The following is a 20935-nucleotide window of genomic DNA, read 5'->3' on the forward strand; positions in this document are numbered from 1 at the left end:
ATTGTAGGGATTTCCAGGGCTGAAGGAAGGTTGGGAGTGGGGCTGACAACAGCAAATACAATGGGAATCTCTTAGCTGATCTTCTTTCTCATATTCTGCATCCCCTGTGCTCTTTTCATTTGCAAACTGCAGACTGTATAATCATTTCACTCTAACTTTCAACTCTTGCTTCCAAACACCCAAGACACAATCTTATCCCTATTCCTCTTTGACCTGAGATAATAGGCAACCTGAAGATGCAAGATCATCAACAGGGGGATAGGAGAATAGGGTGAAATTCCCACCATTGCTGGAACGCTGGTCATATCACTAATTTTGAGAGCTCCTGGAAGTCCATGTCAATTTTCAATTGATATTTGCACAATGAGGTTCTGTGTGCTTGTGTGTAGCATCCACATACACATTCTGGAAGATTTATTTGAAACTGCTTCATGGGAATATTTGCCTTCTTGTAGCTAAATCTTACCAGCTAAGGAATATTGAAGATTTTCAGTTTATGTTCTGTGTAACATATGCATTTCTTACTATATTGACACTTCGATTTAAATCACTTACTTTGACTGCAGTGCAAATTTGTCCAGTTTGAAGTCCTTTGTCACTGCTCTTAGTGCAGATTGGAAAGAAATTCATGATGTGTGATTCATATGTGTAGATGTAGAAGGAGAGGAGACATGGTGGAAGTGAACAAAATCATTAAGGGGATAAGTAAGGTGGATGCCAGTTACTGCTTCAAAATTAGTCTGTCATTGAGGACATGGGGCCACAGGAGGAGACTGGTTAAAGGGAGATTTCAGACTAACATCAGGAAGCATTTCTTTACATGTGGACACATGGAACAAACTACCTAGTTGTGTAGTTGAGAGTAGTGCCTTAGAGACTTAAAAATCCAAACTTGATAGTTATTTCAACACACTATGTGAATAGGAATTTGGCAAGCTTTATTGGGCTGAACGGCCTGTTCTTGTCAAAAACTTTCTACTGTTCTAATAAATGTTTTCCATTATGTCCAGGGTTCAATCCCATAGTGGTCGTTATTGGGTGAGCAACCAGTGAATTGGACCACTAATCCAGATGCACATATCTGGCTGATATGGCTAGGGAACTACGCTTCCAGTAGTTCAACAGATCTGGATTTTGGAGGGTGGGGGAGGTGGAAACAGTAACCATGAAACTATGGCTCATTATAAAACAACATCTAATTGACTCACGTCTGGCTTTAGGGAAAAAAATCTGCGCACCCTTACCTGGTGTGGCCTAGATGTAAACCAAGACCCACCAATGTGCTTGATTCTTAATTACCTCCCCAGTTATATTAATCAGGCCAATAAAATGAATTGACGTAACACAAACTTTGAGAAAAGGACTATTGTATGGAGAGTATGGCTTCAATTTTACATAAACAGTAAGAAAAGTGATTTTGTTTCAAGTAGCATATTAATTCCTTTCCCTTCTGTATTTTGTGAAATGTATTTAAATATCCCTCATGGGTCACATTATACAATGCCTTTATAAGGTTAAATATGGTTACTTCCACACATTCCCTACGCTTGAGATCTTGATCTTAGGTAGTGAGTCAGGAAACAGCAATAAATTCATTCCAAGTGCTTTTCAGCAGGTATTGGAGCAAATCAGAACACAGGTCAGTAGCAAGTTTACCTCTTAACTAGAAGTCTGTGGGTTCACGTCCCATGCTAGACACAAGAACAAAATCCGAGGCTGAAGACATCTGCAGTGCTGAGGGTTGCTCCCCTCTCTTGGGCGGTATCATTCATTAAGATGGAAAGCCCAGGATCTGTCCACCATTTCAGTTGAGCAACAACAGTTTCTTCCCCACTACAATCAGGTTCTTGATCTAACCTGAGTAATCCTAATTCTACTTTGAACTATTGTCCCTTACCTTGCACTAATCTTATTATCTTATTTCTTATTTTTGTTGTTTATTGTGCCACGTAAATTGTGCATGTTATTAATTTAAGCTTGTGTAGTTTACTTTTGTAATGCACTACTGTGGCAAAAAGTTAATTTTCATGCACTCTTCATCTCATGTTCTTGATATTTATTGCTTATTATTATTTTTTTTAATATATGAGGTGTTGCTCCTCCAACCTGAGTTTGACCTCATTATGACAGTAGAGAAAGCCATGTATGGACTGCTTCACATTTCCATTCGGATATGTCCATATATGGCCTCCTCTACTGCCATGATGAGGCCAAACTCAGGCTGGAGGAGCAACACCTCATATACCGTCTAGGTAGTCTCCAGCACCTTGGTATGAACATCAAATTCTCCAACTTCCAGTAATTCCCTCCCTCTCCCTTCCACCATCCCACTTTCACTCTGCCTCCTCTTCTAGAAGCCTATCACCTCTCTCATGATTCTGCCTTCTTCTACTACCCATAGTGCTTTCCCCTTACATTCCTTCTTCACCTCTCCTGCCTATCCCCTCCCTGCTTCCCCTCCTTCACCCCTTGATCTTTCCTCTGATTGGTTTTTCACCTGGCACCTTCCACCCTCCTCCCACCTTCTTTATAGGGCCGTACAAAAAAGCTGGATGAACTCAGCAAGTCGGGCAGCATCCGTTGAAAGCAGCAGTCAACGTTTTGGGTTGAAACCCTTCGTCAGGACTAAAGAAGGAGGGGGCAGGGGTCCTATAAAAAAGGTGGGGAGAGGGTGGAAAACCAGTCAGAGGAAAGATCAAGGGGTGGGGGAGGGGAAGCAGGGAGGGGATAGGCAGGAGAGGTGAAGAAGGAATCTAAGGGGAAAGCACTATGGGTAGTAGAAGAAGACAGATTAGAGGTGGGATGGGGAAGGGAGAGGGAGGGAATTACCAGAAGTTGGAGAATCTGCATGAACATCGAATTCTCCAACTTCCGGTAATTCCCTCCCTCTCCCTTCCCCATCCCACCTCTACTCTGTCTCCTCTTCTAGCTGCCTATCACCTCTCATGATTCTGCCTTCTTCTACTACCCATAGTGCTTTCCCCTTAGATTCCTTCTTCACCTGTCCTGCCTATCCCCTCCCTGCTTCCCCTCCCCACCCCTTGATCTTTCCACTGATTGGTTTTCCACCCTCTCCCCACCTTCTTTATAGGGCCTCTGCCCCCTCCTTTTTCAGTCCTGATGAAGGGTCTCAGCCCGAAACGTTGACTGCTTCTTTCAACGGATGCTGCCCGACCTGCTGAGTTCATCCAGCTTTTGTACATGTTGAACTGCTCCTTGAAGATGTCTTGGGTACTATGGAGGCTAATACCCAAGATGGAGCTGACTAATGTTACAGCTTTCTGTAGCTTCTTTCAGTTCTGTGCAATAACATCCCCCCACCCTCGCTCCCCATACCAGACAGTGATGCAGCCTGTCAGAATGTTGAGCTGGGAACTCAAGTGATGAAAGACCAAGTCAAGTTGGAGTGGAAGCAATAGGTTTTGGCGTTTCCATGTGCCTACTGCCCTTGTACTTCACACTGGAAGAGTTTGTGGATTTGGAAGGTGTTGATGAACCAGTCTGGGAGACTAACAGCTGCTGGACTCCTGCAACTATTTTGCTGGAGGAAGTGAGTATATAGCATAGTGGATGGGGTGGCCATTAATAACAGATTATTCGTTCATTTATCACCTTGATGTCTGTTGCACCCTGTAGTGTGTGCCTTAGGTGTTGTGTTTCCTGCATTACAATAATGCCCATTCTTAAAGTAATTAATTGGCTGTTAAGTACTTGAAAACATGGAACTTGTAAAAATTCCCAAATTTCAAAGTTTGTAGTCTTTAATCTGATTGTAGGTTCTTTGATGTGCTGGAGAGAGATGTTGCTGGTTGAGATTAATGGTGGTTTATCTGCAAAATGCCTTTTTTCTCTTAAATTCCTTTCAATATTTTATTTTACAAATTGACGACACAAGAGATTTCAGCCACCGTAATCTGGAGCAATGAATAAGAGTCTGGAAGAACACAACAGGTCAGGCAGCATCTATGGTGGGGAATGGACATTTGAATTTTCATATCCAGACTTTTCATCTGGACAATGATTTTACAAAGATAAATCATTTATAGTTAGTAATAAATGGTGCCAATTTAAGATGCACATTCTATGAATAGAATGGTTTCAAATTTCCTTAAAGGCTTATTGGAGCCTTCTTGGCTTTCAACAAATTTAATGCACACAATAAGGTGCAGATACCGCCACTTCTCCCAGATGTTTTGATGTTAATGCAATTTACCCAGCATAACAGTTAAATTATTACACATTGTATGGCATTTTCCATTTCATTCTCTGCAGCCTAATGTTGTTATTCTTTGAGAGAAAGCGTATGTATTTTCCACAGAAGGAGCTGTGGAATTCTTTCTAAGTGAAGTTTAACAATATTCAGGTGTTAAGGATCACACTGAATTTATGGTGGTTGTGATGGTCAATTTCTCCCTAACTTATTCCCTTTTTACAGCTCTGCTTTGAAAGTAGTTGTAGAAGAACATGTATTCTATTAAGGCTTCATAAGCCTAAATTGGAAAATATGGGAGACTGGCAAGGTGAAAACCGACTAAACGGCTCAAAATAGCTGGCGCACAAAATATTTTATAACCGATGCTTCTGTAATTGATCTGTGATGCTGCTAAATGGACAGGGGGCTGTGTTAAACCCGGGAGGCATCAGTAGGAACTCTTATTTGGAACATGGAGTTGTGTTTTAAGGAGCTTAGAAGTATGACAGAGAAGTGAAAATAGGAAGCGGTGTTAGGTAATATTAACTAGGTAAAAGGCTGTCCACCAAAATGGCATGAAAACAGGGAATGGGAGAAAGAGAAAAATATTAATACCATAAGATATAGGAGCAGAAACAGACCATTCTGCCCATTTAGTCTGCTCTACTGTTCTATCGTGGCCCGTTTATTATCTCTCTCAGTCCCAATTTCCTGCCTTCTGCCCATAACCTTAGACTTAATGAAGAACCTTTCAATGAACCACATAAACCAAGAACATGAAAATATAGGAGCAGGAATAGCCCATTTAAACCCTCGTGCCTGTTCTGCCATTCAGTAAATCATGGCTGATCCTGTACCCCAGTGTATTTTCATACACACATCCCATATTCCTTGATTCAAATTAATCTGACTTCAATTGTCAGGAAAACTGCAGTAGAATATGCAACAGGGTAATATAATTCTGCCAAGTCATATAAATTTCAACATAATTTTATAAAAGCAAAGTCATTTTTGGTAAATCTATAATGCTTAAGCATGTACTTAGCAGTACAGACATGTTGATGTAGTATTGCTGGTTGTTTAAAGAAAATCCAATATTTATATTTTTCAGGATGTGTTGAGACTAGCGTTAATAGCATTAATTCTCCACCCCGAATACTCTTGTAAAAGTGAACGATAAACCAGTCTTTGTAATGAAGATAAATTATAACGCTCTTGGGAGCGACACAGTCGTGAAATGGTCTTATAGAGCCAGTGACCCGGGTTCAGTGCTGTCGCTGCCTGTAGGGAGTTGTGTATTCTCCCCGTGACAATGTGCACTGGTTCCCTCTGCATTCCAACGACCTACCCAATATCGTTGAGGAAGGTGTTCTAGGATTTAGATCCAATGGAAATTAAGAAGTAGCGTTATACTTCCTGTTCAGGGTGGTCTGTGACTTTGAAGATAATCTGTAAATGGTTCTGTCGTTGCATATCTGTTGCCTTGTCCTTCTTTGTAGCAGGGTGCTGTGACTAACTAAAACTGAGCCACACTGAAGCTGTAACTGGGAAATATCAATCTCTTTATTCACAGAGTAAACCTCCATGAGAGAGAGAGTCCAGGAGAATCCAAGAGTGCCTTAATTTCCTGACCCAATATTTTATAGTTCAACACAAATATATCTAAAAACAGTTATCTACAGCTTCAATTGCTATTCAAGATTCAAGATTCCAGATTGTTTAATGTCATTTCAACAAATGTAATGGAGAACAAAGTAAGTGTTACCTAATCGCCAACTTAACCTTAACATTTTGAATATTGTTAGATAAATTTACAGAATTACTTATTGACGTAAAATAGCAGCACATCCCAACTAGCAGAACCTTTTAAAATATTCAATACAGTTCATATCCCTTTAGTTACTGTGGTAACTAACCAGAAAGTTAAGTGACTAAACAGATCTGTCCTGAAATGTCCCTTAAGTGGCAAGTATGCACCTTTAATAATGTGCTAATAGCAGGAACATCCAACTATGTATGAATAAAATCTTCTCAGGTTTCCAACCGGGTACAGGTTTTGACTTTAACCGATGTTTCAATGACAAACTCTGCCATCTTCATCAGGGATGATGCCAAGGCATGCCTAGTCTCGTGGCACACCTACCCCTGTTGTCCATCCCTCCTGATTGGTTAGTCCTCTTCTAACGCGGTTTCCACTGTTCCATCTTACTTACAATCGAATTCCTGTTCTTCTAAGAGCAAGACCTTTGTTGTTGTTAAAATTCATTTTCTCCAGTTTTATTCCAATGGCTTCCTTCACCAGGTGGTCCCGAACGCCACTGGCGTGGCACAGTCGTTTTGTGCTGCCAAAATTGGAAGATGACAAAAGGCATCTGCAAGAAACTTGACACGTTCCAGAGAAAATGTCTACGACATATCAAGAAGATCTTCTGGCCTGAGAAAATCAGAAACCATGACTTGCTTACATCTTGCAATATGGAATCAATCTCAGTTTGTGTGAGAAGAAGACGATGGAGATGATTGGGTCAGGTAATGAGAATGCCAAGCGATCAACTAGCTAAAGAAGCACTAAGGTGGGCCCCACAGGGAAAACGAAGAAGGGGCAGGTCCAAAATGACATGGCAAAGATCTGTGGAAGCAGAACTGAAAGAAGTAGGCATGAACCGGGTAGCAGCAAGCAGCAGTGCGAAAGATGGGCAGAAATGGAAGACCCTTGTGGAGGTCCCATGTGCCACCTGGGGACTAAGGGTTCAGGCGACGACGAAAATCAATCCTACAGCCATGGTGAATGCGATGTTCTGCTACCGCCAATTTTTCCGGGTAACCCAAAGATACACCTCCCGTGCTACTTGATGTGGATTTCCACAATGTTGACATACACTGATATGTAGTTTCAATGCAACTAAATTGCAATGCCACATGCTTAAGGTTGGTTTTACTAGCTGCAGAGTACCAGTTGGAAGGTAAATAACATACAGGTTTTACTTCCTGAAGACAGATTCTCATTTTAGATAATTCTTCATTATAGTGTCTTCAATATCATAATTTCAGAATGATCCCTAACACAGAGGTCATGGATTTGGGACATGTTATTTGAGTAGTGAGTACATGTAGATGGTCTGAACTACAGCAACTCTGTCCAGTGACAGAGGAAATGTTGACTATTTAGAGTTCTGAATAGGCTGCTAATCAAGTGCTTTTTCCCTACTAATCATGCTTTTATATAAAAGGTTGCCTCATCAAGCAAGGATTGTCTGGGTTAACATTAAAACTGTATACTAGCATGGACAGAAGACCAGATAAGTGTCAGAGAAAAATGAAATGGTTACTCCATGTGAGCAGGTTGCCACTTAATAGAGATACAGCCCAGGAGAGGTCCTTCTGGCCCTTTGAGCTGCACTGCCCAGCAGCCCCTGACAACCCCAATTAAATCCTAACCTAATCACAGGACAGTTTACAATGACCTACTACCCTACCTGGTGTGCCTTTGGACAGTGGAGGAAACCAAAGCACCAGGAGAAAACCCACACATTCCACGAGGAGGACGTACAGAGACTGCTTACGGAGGGTGCTGGGATTGAACACCAAACTCAGCTGCCCCGAACCCTAATAGCATTCCGCTAACCGCCACGCTAGTATCTTGCCTATCCCAATTTGTATTAATGACTTACATGAACAGAGTGATATGCGTCAGTTTTGGAGATGTTATAGAGCTGGCTGAGAAAATGAGCTGTGTGCAGGATATAAATAAATTCAAACGTCGAAAGAAATTGCTCAAATGTAGTATAATTTGGGATAATGTGCTACCATTCACTTTCATAAGAAAACAGCAATGTTTAATTTTATGTGGGATTTGGGAACAGAAAATACAACAGTTCATATTCTGTCTGGGTTGCCTCCAATCTGATGTGTTTAGCTTTCGATAATTCTTCCCCCTCACCCTTTCCTCTTCTTCCCTTACCTACTCTGGCTCCCCTCTTACCTCTTCTCTTCTCCTCGCTCTCCTATCACCTTCCCTGGTGCCTCTACTCCTTCCTTTTCTTGCAGTCCATTATCTTCTCCTATCAGATTTCTTTTTCTCCAGCCCTTTACTTTTCCCACCCGCCTGTCTTAACCTACCACTTTCTAGCTTGTATTCCTCCTCCTCCCCCACCTGCTTATTCTGTCTCCTTCCCCCTTCATTTCCATTCTTGCTGAATGGCCTTGGCCCGAAAGATTGACTGTTTATTCTGCTCCATAGATGCTGCCTGACCTGCTGAGTTCCTCCAGCTTTGTGTGTGTTACCCTGGATTTACAGCACCTGCAACATCTCTTGTGTAAGAACTTAAAATTGTATGCTTGTTGAAAGTAATGGTATGTTCTTTGTGGAAAGGGCTTTCAATACAAAAGTGAAGCTGCCTTGCTGGACCTGCACAGGGCTCTGGTGATATCATTTCAATGGAATAATATTGGGCAACCAATTTTAGTCCCCATTCAAGGAAAATGCTTGGCCTTCTGGAAATGTAGCAGAGACTCACCAATTTAATTTATGGCATGATGGGCGCTATCATTTGGGGATACCATGAAGGATGTGCCTCACTGAAATTTGTAAGAAAGAAGTGAAAAATGCAAGGTAATGATTCAGAATCAGAATCAGATTTAATATCACTGGCATGTGCCATGAAATGTGTTAACTTTACAGCAGAAGTACAACGCAACACATGATCAATACGTATAGGAAAAACTGAATTATGGTAATTATATATGTATATTGAATAGTTATGTTAAAATAAATAGTGCAAAAAAAAACAGAAATAAAAAGAAAAGTTATTGAGGTAGTGTTCATGAGTTCAATGTCCATTTAGAAATCAGATGGTAGAGGAGAAGAAGCTGTTCCTGAATCGTTGAGTGTGTGCCTTCAGGCTCCTGTACCTCCTCCCTAAAGGTGACAATGAGAAGAGGGTATGTCCTAGGTGGTGGGGGGTCCTTAATGACTGATGCTACCTTCCTGAGGCACCACTCCTTGAAGATGTCTTGGGTACTACCAAGGCTAGAACCCATAATGGAGCTGAATAATTTTACAACTTTCTGCAACTTACATACTGTGAAGTAACCTCCCCTTCCCATGCTAAACAGTGGTGAAGCCAGTCAGAATGCTCTCCATGGTACATCTGTAGAAGTTTTCAAGTGATTTAGGTGACAAATCAATCCTCAAATTCCAAATGAAATATAGCTACTATCTTGCCTTCTTTATAGCTGCATCAATATGTTGCAACCAAGATAGGTCCTCGGCGATATTGGAGACCCCCCCCCACCCCCCACCCCCAGGAACTTGAAACTGAGAGGGAATGGCCAAATATATGAAAGGTTTTGCCCTTTATTATTAAGTACCTCTCCATTTGTACTTTTTAAAATAGATTTTCCTTCCATTCCCCTCTGAGGAAGGCTGTTCTCAAGGCACCCATTTCAAAAGCCTCTGAAGGAAGAAAAAGAATTCCCTCAACCCTTTCTTAAACCTTTTTTATTTTTAAACAGTGATCCCTGTTTCTTGATTCTCTCACAAGAAGAAACATCTCTACATCCACCCACTGTTTAAAGATCCCTTGGGATCTTTTATGTTTCAATCAAGGGTAATTGCTGAGAGACTATCTCCTCCAGTTCCTTAGACTAGAACTAGGTTATGTTGTCTGAGGGTAATGCTCAGCCTTTGGGGATTGAGGTGAGGAGACATTCTTTATTCATAGCCTTTGAATCTTTGAAATTCTTTTCTCTAGAGGGTTGTGAATGCTCTATTATTAAGTATATTCAAGACTGAAACTGATAGATTTTTATACATTAAAATAATTAAGCAATAAGGTGATTGGGCTGAAATATAGGCAAAGGCATCTTGGGCTGAATAGTTAGCAATTTTGAATGAGAATTTGACCTACTTCTTTTGCATTGTTTTATCTCTGGATGTTTGAAGAGGTTTTGGAAGAAATTGAGGAATGTGAAGAGAGATGATGTGCAGGAGGCTGCGAAGACATGCATATCAAACTGTCTCTGTTCTCTCATTGAGCATCTCGATTCCCTTCTAGTATTTCAGTTTCCTCCCACATTAACGAAAGCATGCAGACAGGTAAATTAGTTTGTGACTGTAAATTACCCCTAATGTGCGGATGAGTGTGGTGCTGATTGGAGTTGCATACACCAGGAATATTGCATGCATTTCTGGCCACCCCATTACAGAAAAGATGTGAACGCTTTGCAAATGATTCAGAAGAGGTTTATCAGGATGCTGCCCGGATTAGAGTAATGAGAAGTGAGGAGAAATGAGAGGTTGGACAATCATGGATTGTTTTCCCTTTTGTGTCAGAAGATGAGGGTAGACCTGATACAATTGAGAGGATAGAGAGCCAGAATCTTTTCTCTCCAGAGTAGAAATGTCAAGTACTAGAGGCTGTATCTGTAAGGTGAGGTGAGTGGGTCTAAAGCAGGTGTGAGGGGCAAGTTTTGTTTTATATAGAGAGTGGTAGGTGTCTGGAATGAATTACCAGGGGTGGTGTTGGAGGCAGATATGATAGAGATGTTCAAGAGTCTTTTAGACAGGCACATGAATATGCAGGGACGGAGGGATATGGATTAACATGCAGGCAGAAAGGGTTAATTTAATTTGATGTGTTTGGCACAGGCACTGTGGACAGAAGGGCCTGTTCCTCTTGTGTACTGTTCTAATGACAGGATCTGAGGGAAGTTGATGGTATCAGGAGAAAGATTAGGATTAGCGTGGATGAATATTTGATGGTCAGTATGAACTCATCAGGCCCAGTGGACCTGGATGACTGTACAGTTCTCACCAGTGTGAATATCTGACTAATGAACAGCATATCCTACAAATGTGTGGGAGACCAGCTGATGGATTAGCTGGTTCCTGTTGGGCTGCAGGCACTTTCAGCGAGGTGGGAACAGTACAGAGTAGTTCCATATGCCGTCTCTCGCTCTGCCATCCACTGGGCTGCAGCAATCAGGCCAGGATGAGCTGAGGAGAGCTGGAAGCGCTGAGATGACTCATTGGCTCACTGAGTCAGTGAGGCAGGCTCGCTCTCCCATCACAGCAGTCTCTGTGATCCACTCCCACACACTCCTGTTATTTGTATTCTAACTTATAAACACTTCTCAGGAATGGGATCCAGTCGCAATCTGGGAACTCTCTATAAGACTCCACCCGTGAAACGTTAATTTTTTTTTCATTAGAAGAGATCATTAGTAAAGTACAGCACAGAAAGAGCTCCTTCAGCCCACAATGTCATGCTGAATAAACTAGACCTTTGAAGGATACAATGTCTCTGTTTCCCTGTTCTCTGCACATTCATTTGCCCAAGAGCCTTTTGAACACCTCTGCTGTACTTGCCTCCTCAACCACCCTTGAAGAACATCCTGGGCACCCACCACCGTAAAAGGTTAAAAAAATCATGCTCTTTCCTTTGAATTTGCCCCCTTTCAACTTAAATGCACACGCTCTATTATTGGATATTTTGACCCTGGAGAAAAAGATACTAACTGTCTTTAAGTGCACTTGTAATCGTTTAAACTTCTACCAAGCTTTCCCTCAGCTAATGCCACTCCAGAGAAAACAATCCAATTTTGTCCAACTTCTCCTTATAGCACATGCCCTCTTATACAGGGAGCATCCTGGTAAACTTCTGCACTCTCTCCAAAGCCTCCATATCCTTCCCGTAATGGAGTGACCAGAATTAAGTGCAATATTCCAGGTGGAGCTTAACTAGAGTTTTATAAGCACAAGAAATTCTGCAGATGCTGGAAATCTAAAGCATCATGCACAAAATGCTGGAGGAACTCAGCAGGTCAGACAGCACCTATGGCAATGAAGAAACAGTCAACATTTTGGGCCGAGACCCTACTTCAGGACTGAAAAGGAAGGGGGAAGATGTTAGAATAAAAAAGTGGGGGTAAGGAAAGGAGGGTAGCTACAAGTGAAAGGTGAAGTCAGGTGGTAGGAATAGTAAATTCCTGGAGAGGAAGGAATCTGATAGTTGAGGAGAGTGGAGCATAGTAGAAAGGAAAGGAGGAGGGCACTCAGGGGAACTGATAGTCAGGTGAGAAGTGATAAGAGGCCAAAGTGGGGAATAGAAGAAGAGGGGAGGTGGTGGGAATTTTTTTTTACCTGAAGGAGAAATCAATACTCATGGCATCAGGTTGGAAGCTACCCAGATGGAATATAAGGTGTTGCTCCTCCAACCTGTTTAAAATTAAATATTTGGCCACCAGGAGGTTCTGCTTTTGGTGGATGGAACGGAGGTGCTTGACGAAGCAGTCCCCGAATTTACGACAGGTCTCACCATCGGGAGCACTGAACACATTTCTACAATCCAGATGATTCGCCAGTGAAGTGTTGCCTCACCTGGAAGGATTATTTGGGATCCTGAAAAGAGGAGTGGGCAGATGTAGCGCCCTGGCTGCTTGCGAGGATAAGTGCCAGGAGGGAGATTATTGAGGAGGGACAAATCAACAAGGGAATCACAAAGGAAGTGATCCCTGTGGAAAAGGGGGACAGGATATGTTTGGTGGTAAGATCCCTCCAGAGATGGCAAGTGAATGATGTGTTGGATCACATCATCATATAAAACATCTGGAACTTATCAACAGTCCTGGAGAGACCAGGAGCAAGGAAGGAGAATAAATAGAAGTTGGCTTCAGGGGTCGAAGATGCCAATAAAAATCTTTGGCTTGGTGCATGAAAACGGAGAGGAGGTAGAGTGTAAAGAACGCAAGTTCAATTCCATGTTTTTGTCACTATCTAAAGCACTAACTTTTCTTTTAGTTCCAGTGGACCAAGGTGTAAAGAAAAACAAGTTTTTGGTTGGAATTGCTGTATAGTATCCATGACTTTGGACGTTAGGAGTGGGTGGAAAAGGGGAGCATTGGAATCAGTGAAGTTACTGCCAGCAAGCGCTCCTAGTCTGGGCTCCTTAATAGCTGCAATAGGTGGTTGAAGTCTCCCATTGGGAATTGGCATCTTCTTGATTAAAATGGACTGTGGGTAAACCGGGATGCATTGAAACTACAATGGTTAATGTTCTTACCATCCGTGCCTTCAAATTTCTGTAAATAACCCGTATCCTCAGGGTTAAGTTTTGTTTCTCTACTTTAATTAGCGGGCCACTTTAAAACGAAATTGCTGCTCCGTTGCTCCGAAACGCACGCATACTTGAGTTTGCAGACCATGCACGTTATTTTAATCAGTTTCCACGCAATGCAGAATGAACATCTAAGCATTGCAAGAAGTCCATGTAGATTTCTTCATTTACAACATGCTCCTGGTTAACAAAAGGTCCATGCAGTTGGCACAATTTACTCCTAGTGTTAAGTAACACTTTAAATACCTAAACCAGTACTTTTAGAAAGTGACAAGTACCTGGAGTTTGAAGTGCCACATTTGAAGTATAACAAAACTTTATAGGTGCCAGTATTTTCCCAACAGGTAGAAGAATTCCTGGACCCTACTTAACAGCTGTTGTCAACGTTCCATTAGCAGCAGAAAGAGGAACTTAATGAGTGTGTTGTCCTGCGACAGTCAAGTCTAAGTAAATTTATTATCAAAGTACATATTCTACCTTGAGATTCGTCTTGCTGCAGGCATTCAGAGGAAAATAAGGAAATACAATAGAGTTAATAAAAAACTTTACATGAACAAAGGCTAACCAATGAGAAATATATTTTAAAAAAATTATACTGAGAATGAGTCTTACAGTCCTTGAAAATGAGTTTGTAGGTTATGGAATCAGTTCAGACGTACAGAAAATAGAATTGTGGATGCTGGAAATCTGGAGGAAACACTCAGCAGGTTGGGCAGTGTCTATGGGGAAAGAAACAGGGTCAACTGTGATCTCCATAATCTTAAAAATAAAACTGGAACTCCAGTTTCGTCACAAGAATTGGGGAGAAAAACCAAATAGGAAGTATTTGTGACGATTCGCCCACTTCATTTATCAGTTGCTCGTTTCCATTTGGAAGTTCAAGCCTGAGGTGATGAAGTAAACTGAAGTAAACTTGAAATGCAAACTGACTCGAGCCTTTGAAATGCAGAGGATTGCTTACACAGTGGACAATTTTGCTTATTTGTATCTCAGTAGGATATACGGAGCTAGCGAGATGCTAGCTTTAGTTTCAGTAGTAAAACCGAGTGCAATTCTGAAATGTTGCTTTGATCTGGGAAACAGCGCAACTCTGCCAGTGAGGACGGCAGCAAGTTCGGGAAGTTTCTGGAACACATAAACATAGCCTTTTGATTCATGACTGTTTGAAAACACCCCACTGCCCAGACTTATGTCAAATGCTGACCTTTGGAGATTTAACTTTTACAATGTCGTGAAATCAGAACCTGAACTCGTTACATGGAGAGGGTTAGATACTTGGGGTATGGATGGCGACTTTATTCGCTAGTTACCAATACCCGCTCGGACTTCTGGAATCCACTGTCATACCGGAGGAAACGTGTGGGATAACTGGAAAACGCTTCAACATCATTTGGTGAAACGTTGCTGCCTTTTGGCAGCGAAGCGGTTAAAGCCATCCATTTTTCAATAACTACCCCGCTGTCCACACAGTCAGAAGGCAACCTTTAATTGCAGTCGCACTCTTTCCCCTCGCATGCTTATAAAATAAAAAAAGCTGTTTTTGCCTCCCGCCGTCAACTGTAGCGCGAAGCTTTTACTCCTCAGTCTCTGCGTGATTTACTATGTTAAACTCTAATATCTGTGATCTTTTACTTCACATAAACCGTGCTATCTGGCCGGAGATTACATTAATCAGAAGAGCTAAAACATTTATGGAGCCTCTATTAACACAAAATTGTGACCCCTCCATCACCAGCGTTGTACTCATTTTTTTCCCCTTAACTCCGTTTGCTGATGAATTGAGGGCTCGGGATTTATTGCTAGAATGCGTCCAGTTCAGGAGTTCAAACAAAATCCATCACTGAAGTGGCGTGACATACACCACAGGGACCAGAAGCAAGGAAACATTTTGGATCCGGTCTGCTTTTAGACATCAAATTGACAGCACTACCAGTTTTAAAGACTGACACTCTGTGGCACAACGAACAAGTCAAAGACAAAATCTTATTTTGCTAGTAGCCTGTAGTCAATATTTTTTAGTTACACAACTAATGGTCCAATTAAGAGTCTGTCTTGGTCTTTCCTTCTGATATTAGCAAATTCTAAATTTCCCCTTTGCCCAAAGATTAGTAAAATAATATTATTTATTTTGTTGCGGGATTTTTCAAAGTAATCTTTCTGCTCATTCAGATAAAGTGTAAAGAATGAGGGAGAAAGGGATGAGAATGGCATTGTGGTATATGAATAGCAGCAAGAGCAAAGGGCTGAATGGCCTGCTACCCTATATCTCCAAATGGATTTTGATGTTTTCCATAGGTTTCTCACTGACTTTTCAAACGGTGGGCTTACAGGGAGACGAGCTGATATTACCTAAAATATAAGTGAACATTTTTTTTCAGTCCAATTTGTAAACATTCATAAATCAGATCTTCAATGGTAGTGCATTTTGCCTCATGTACTGAAAGGCACTAAATATGCAGGTCATGCATCATGCGTTTTAGCTTGTGTCATATTTGAAGAGGATTTTAACATGTGTTTGCATTTCAGATAAAACTTCATTCATGAGAGAGATGTGCTTTTGCATGTCATTAAATATCATTGTTTATCATCTTTCTACGCATGTCCAGCCTCCTTTTCATGCCTTTCAGACTTGGCAACTGAACCATTCTCAAAGACATGTGACAGCTCATCATATTTAAAGGCTTATCATACTTATTCCAACAGATTTAACCATTCTGGCCCCTTCCCCGTTCCTTTCCGGTCCTGAAGAAGGAGATTAACCCGAAATGTCGACTGCTTATTCATTCCCATGGAAGCTGTCTGGCCTGCTGAGTTCCTCCAGCATTTTATATGTGTTGTCTTTGGATTTCCAGCATCTGCAGACTTTCTTGTGTTTAAGATTTAACCATTGAGGAGGTGACCAGGCATATAGATGAGGGTAGTGCAGTGGATGTGATCTACATGGATTTTAGTAAGGCATTTGACAAGGTTCCACACGGTAGGCTTATTCAGAAAGTCAGAAGGCATGGGATCCAGGGAAGTTTGGCCAGGTGGATTCAGAATTGGCTTGCCTGCAGAAGGCAGAGGGTCGTAGTGGAGAGAGTACATTCATATTGGAGGGTTGTGACTAGTGGTGTCCCACAAGGCTCTGTTCTGGGACCTCTACTTCTTGTGATTTTTATTAACGACCTAGATGTGGGGGTAGAAGGGTGGGTTGGCAAGTTTGCAGACAACACAAAGGTTGGTGGTGTTGTAGATAGTGTAGAGGATTGTTGAAGATTGCAGAGAGACATTGATAGGATGCAGAAGTGGGCTGAGAAGTGGCAGATGGAGTTCAACCCAGAGAAGTGTGAGGTGGTACATTTTGGAAGGACAAACTCCAAGGCAGAGTACAAAGTAAATGGCAGGATACTTGGTAGTGTGAGGAGCAGAGGGATCTGGGGGTACATGTCCACAGATCCCTGAAAGTTGCCTCACAGGTAGATAGGGTAGTTAAGAAAGCTTATAGGGTGTTAGCTTTCATAAGTTGAGGGATAGAGTTTAACAGTCACGATGTAATGATGCAGCTGTATAAAACTCTAGTTAGGCCACACTTGGAGTACTGTGTCCGGTTCTGGTCACCTCACTACAGGAAGGATGTGGAAGCATTGGAAAGGGTACAGAGGAGATTTACCAGGATGCTACCTGGTTTAGAGAGTATGGATTATGATCAGAGATTAAGGGAGCTAGGGCTTTACTCTTTGGAGAGAAGGAGGATGAGAGGAGACATGATAGAGGTGTACAAGATATTAAGAGGAATAGACAGAGTGGACAGCCAGCGCCTCTTTCCCAGGGCACCACTGCTCAATACAAGAGGACATGGCTTTAAGGTAAGGGGAGGAAAGTTCAAGGGGGCTATTAGAGGAAGGTTTTTCACTCAGAGAGTGGTTGGTGCGTGGAATGCACTGCCTGAGTCTGTGGTGGAGGCAGATACACTAGTGAAATTTAAGAGACTACTAGACAGGTATATGGAGGAATTTAAGGTGGGGTGTTATATGGGAGGCAGGGTTTGAGGGTCAGCACAACATTGTGGGCCGAAGGGCCTGTAATGTGCTGTACTATTCTATGTTCTATGTTTTATTGAGGCTTGGCCAACTGAGTGCAAGATGTTCAGGTTAAAATCATAAAATTATCTATCCAGTTCCCACAGTACTCCACCTCCACTTTCTGCAAACAATGCTGACTCTTATGATGGTAAACAAAGACCATAAGCATTGTTGGAAATAGGCAGCTCGGGAAAACTTAGTGAGCAGCCAGTACTTCAGAGACAAAGTTTTGCTGCAATTAATATCCTTTGCTTAATGAAGAATGTATAAGCTCAGAGAAGATTGATTATTTAACCTTCATATATAATTCAGAAAATCATTTTAAATGAAGTTACTCAAATAATTTTTTAGCACTTGCTAAATTTGTAAAAGTTTGTGCCTAATCTCCTCCTCTCCTGAAGGCACAGGAGGCCCTGTTAACACACCAAATGCTGCAGGAACTCAAACCTGGTACTTATCCCTGCAAGCGTAAGTGCTACAACTGTCCCTACACCTCCTGTCTTACCACCATTCAGGGCCCCAAACAGTCCTTCCAGGTGAGGCAACGCTTCACTTGTTAGTCTGTTGGGGTCATCGATTGCATCTGGTGCTCCCGTTGCGGCCTTCTCTACATCAGCGAGGCCCGACGCAGATTGGGGGACTGCTTCGTTGAGCACCTCCGTTCCGTCCATCACAACAGACAGGATCTCCCGGTTACCACCCTCTTCAACTCTGCTTCACATTCCCATTTGGATATGTCCATACTTGGCCTCCTCTACTGCCATGATAAGGCCAAACTCAGGTTGGAGGATCAACGCCTCGTGGCATGAACATTGAATTCTCCAACTTCTGGTAATTTCCTCCCCCTCCCTTCCCCCATCCCAGTTTCACTCTGCCTCCTCCTCCAGCTGCCTATCACCTCCCTCATGGTTCCACCTTCTTCTACTCCCCATAGTGCTTTCCCTTTACATTCCTTCTTCACCTTTCCTGCCTATCCCCTCCCTCACCCCTTGATCTTTCCCCTTACTGATTTTTCACCTGGCACCTACCAGCCTTCTCCTTCCCACCCTCCCCCCCACCAGTCCTGATGAAGGGTCGCAGACTGAAACGTTTCCACAGATGCTTCCCAACCTGCTGAGTTCCTCCAGCATGTTGTGCGCGTTGCTGCAGGAACTCATCAGGCCAGGCAGCATCAGTAAGAGAGTGATAAAGAGCCGAAGTTTTGAGTCGAGACCCTTCAACAAATGGTCCTATTGATCTCCTATCACAGTTTTCATCTTCTGAGGTCTTCAAGGCTCAGTTACACATGAGGTAGTGTGTTCGAGGATCAGCCAATAGGTTTTTATTCTATTTTATTGAGTTACAGCGAGGAATAGGCCCTTCCAGCCTATTGAATCTCCCTGCCCAGAAACCCCTAACTTAACCCTAGCCTAACCATGGGACAATTCACAATGACTAATTGTCCTACCAACTGGTATATCTCTGGACTGTGACAGGAAAGCGGAGCACCTAGAGGAAACCCACGTGTTCACAGGGAGAGCATACAAACTCCTTACAGTCAACGATGGGAATTGAACCCTGGGTCACCTGTACTGTAAACTGTTGTGCTAACCGGTACGTTACTGCGTTGTGTTCAGATATACCCACACTTTGACTGTGTGAACCATGACTTCGTATTTCCATTTAGCAATCGCAGGATGACACAGATTCAAAATAATTCAGAAAAGAAGGAAGATCAGGATTGTGTCCTTAACATTGTTTTAAAAATGCATGGGTAAAATGGACTGAATTGAGTACAATAAAATGGATTCTTTACCTCATAATCTATTTTGTTATGATCTTGCCCTTTATTGCTTGTTTGCATTGCACCTTCTCTGTACCTTTGCATTCTGTTATTGTTTTACCTTGTTCTACCTCAATGCATTGGGGAGTGATCTAATCTGTATGAACAGTCAAGCTTTTCACTGTATCTCAATTCATGTGACAATAATAAAACAATGCCAATATGAATAGAGCCTTAATAGGCTCTACGATTCTGTGACAGATCGGCATATTTTGCATGCAGGTTCCTGTAATACTCACTCTCGGATGTAGTACTGAGTTCTTGTACCTATGAAATATTGAGGTTAAGAAAAAGAGAAATTCTGACTTTGAAACCAAAAACATGTTTTAGTTTGCAGCTTGCAGAAATGCCAGTGGTGTAAAGCTTCATTCAGAGTCCATCTGGCAAAGTCTATTCAAATCGCCCCATTTCACCCAGGATCCATTGGCCTTGAAGAGTGTACAGTGCATATTTCTTGATACTTGAAGCCTTAAATTATGAGGGAAGGTTGCATATACTAGGAAAATTTAAGTTGAATTATAAGACATTAACAGCTGATTTAACTGGGTGTTAAATACGATTAAAGGATGTGATGCAGTAAGTTATTTTCATTGCTGGGAGAGTCCAGAAATATAACAAATATTAAATTAGAATTAGCTCAATCAGAAGTTGTGTGCCAAGAAGCTCTTCTTCGTAGGAAGGGCAGAGCAAATCTCTCATCCTCAAACAGCTGCTGAGACAAGGTTGATTAATACTTTAAATAATGAGATTGATAAATTTTAGTTGGATTAGGGTGAATAGAGATTTGGAGTTGGATCAGATCAGCCGTGATCTAATTGATTGACAGCAGAGCTTGAGGGGTTGAATAGCCCACTGCTGTTTTTTTTGGTGGTGAAATTTAATTTTGCAATTGCCACTGTATTGGAAGTGCATTTCCCTGCCTTGGGAGCTTTTGGCTCGCTACAAAATATGTGGTGGCCTCTCAAGACCTCATTTTGTTCAAGTAATATTTCATAAATGAAAACTGCTTCCACACGACTTCCAGAATTGGATCAAATTCCAAGATCTGTGGCTTTTGCTCCACTGTTGTAATTTCATTTTCCCTCAGAAATTTGGAAACCAGCCTGACTGCTAAATTGGAACAAGATTCCGAATAAATGTTTCTTTCTGAATTTGCAACAGTATTTGCATCATCATCTTCCCAAAGCATTGGCCTAATTAGATCAGCTGCAATCAATGAGTTAAGTACTAAGTGGGTTTTGGTTAGAATTTATTCCACTGTTAATTAATTGTTATGTTTATTTGGTGCATCTAAACTGAACCATTCCAAAGAAAATGTAACAGGCATACTGTGTCTAGGCCTGTTCTGCATTTCATTGATCAAAAATTAGTTTAAACTGTGCTTTGTTCTGTCTCCTCGAGTTAATTTATTATTAATAAAAATTTTGACAAAAGTATGTATTTTTATTTGCTAAATTGATAGACAATGAGAAATTGTGAGAGGACAGTAATGTATCAATGGCTTGAAAATGCAAGGAAAAATAAAGACTAAAGTATATCATACTAATATGTGTCCACGTCCAATTTATTTCTTATAGATCTGCTGAGTTCTTGATTCAACTTTCTGCTTGGTTTCCAGAAGTTTCATCCTATGCTTTGAGGTTATTTTCAAAGATGTAATATTTAATATAACTTGCTTTTTAAAATCTACTGTAGTTATCGTTGAGTAACTGGGATAATTCAGGAGATTTCATTCCACCAG

This window comes from Hemitrygon akajei, chromosome 14, assembly GCF_048418815.1.
Source record: "Hemitrygon akajei chromosome 14, sHemAka1.3, whole genome shotgun sequence".
Taxonomy (NCBI): domain Eukaryota; kingdom Metazoa; phylum Chordata; class Chondrichthyes; order Myliobatiformes; family Dasyatidae; genus Hemitrygon; species Hemitrygon akajei.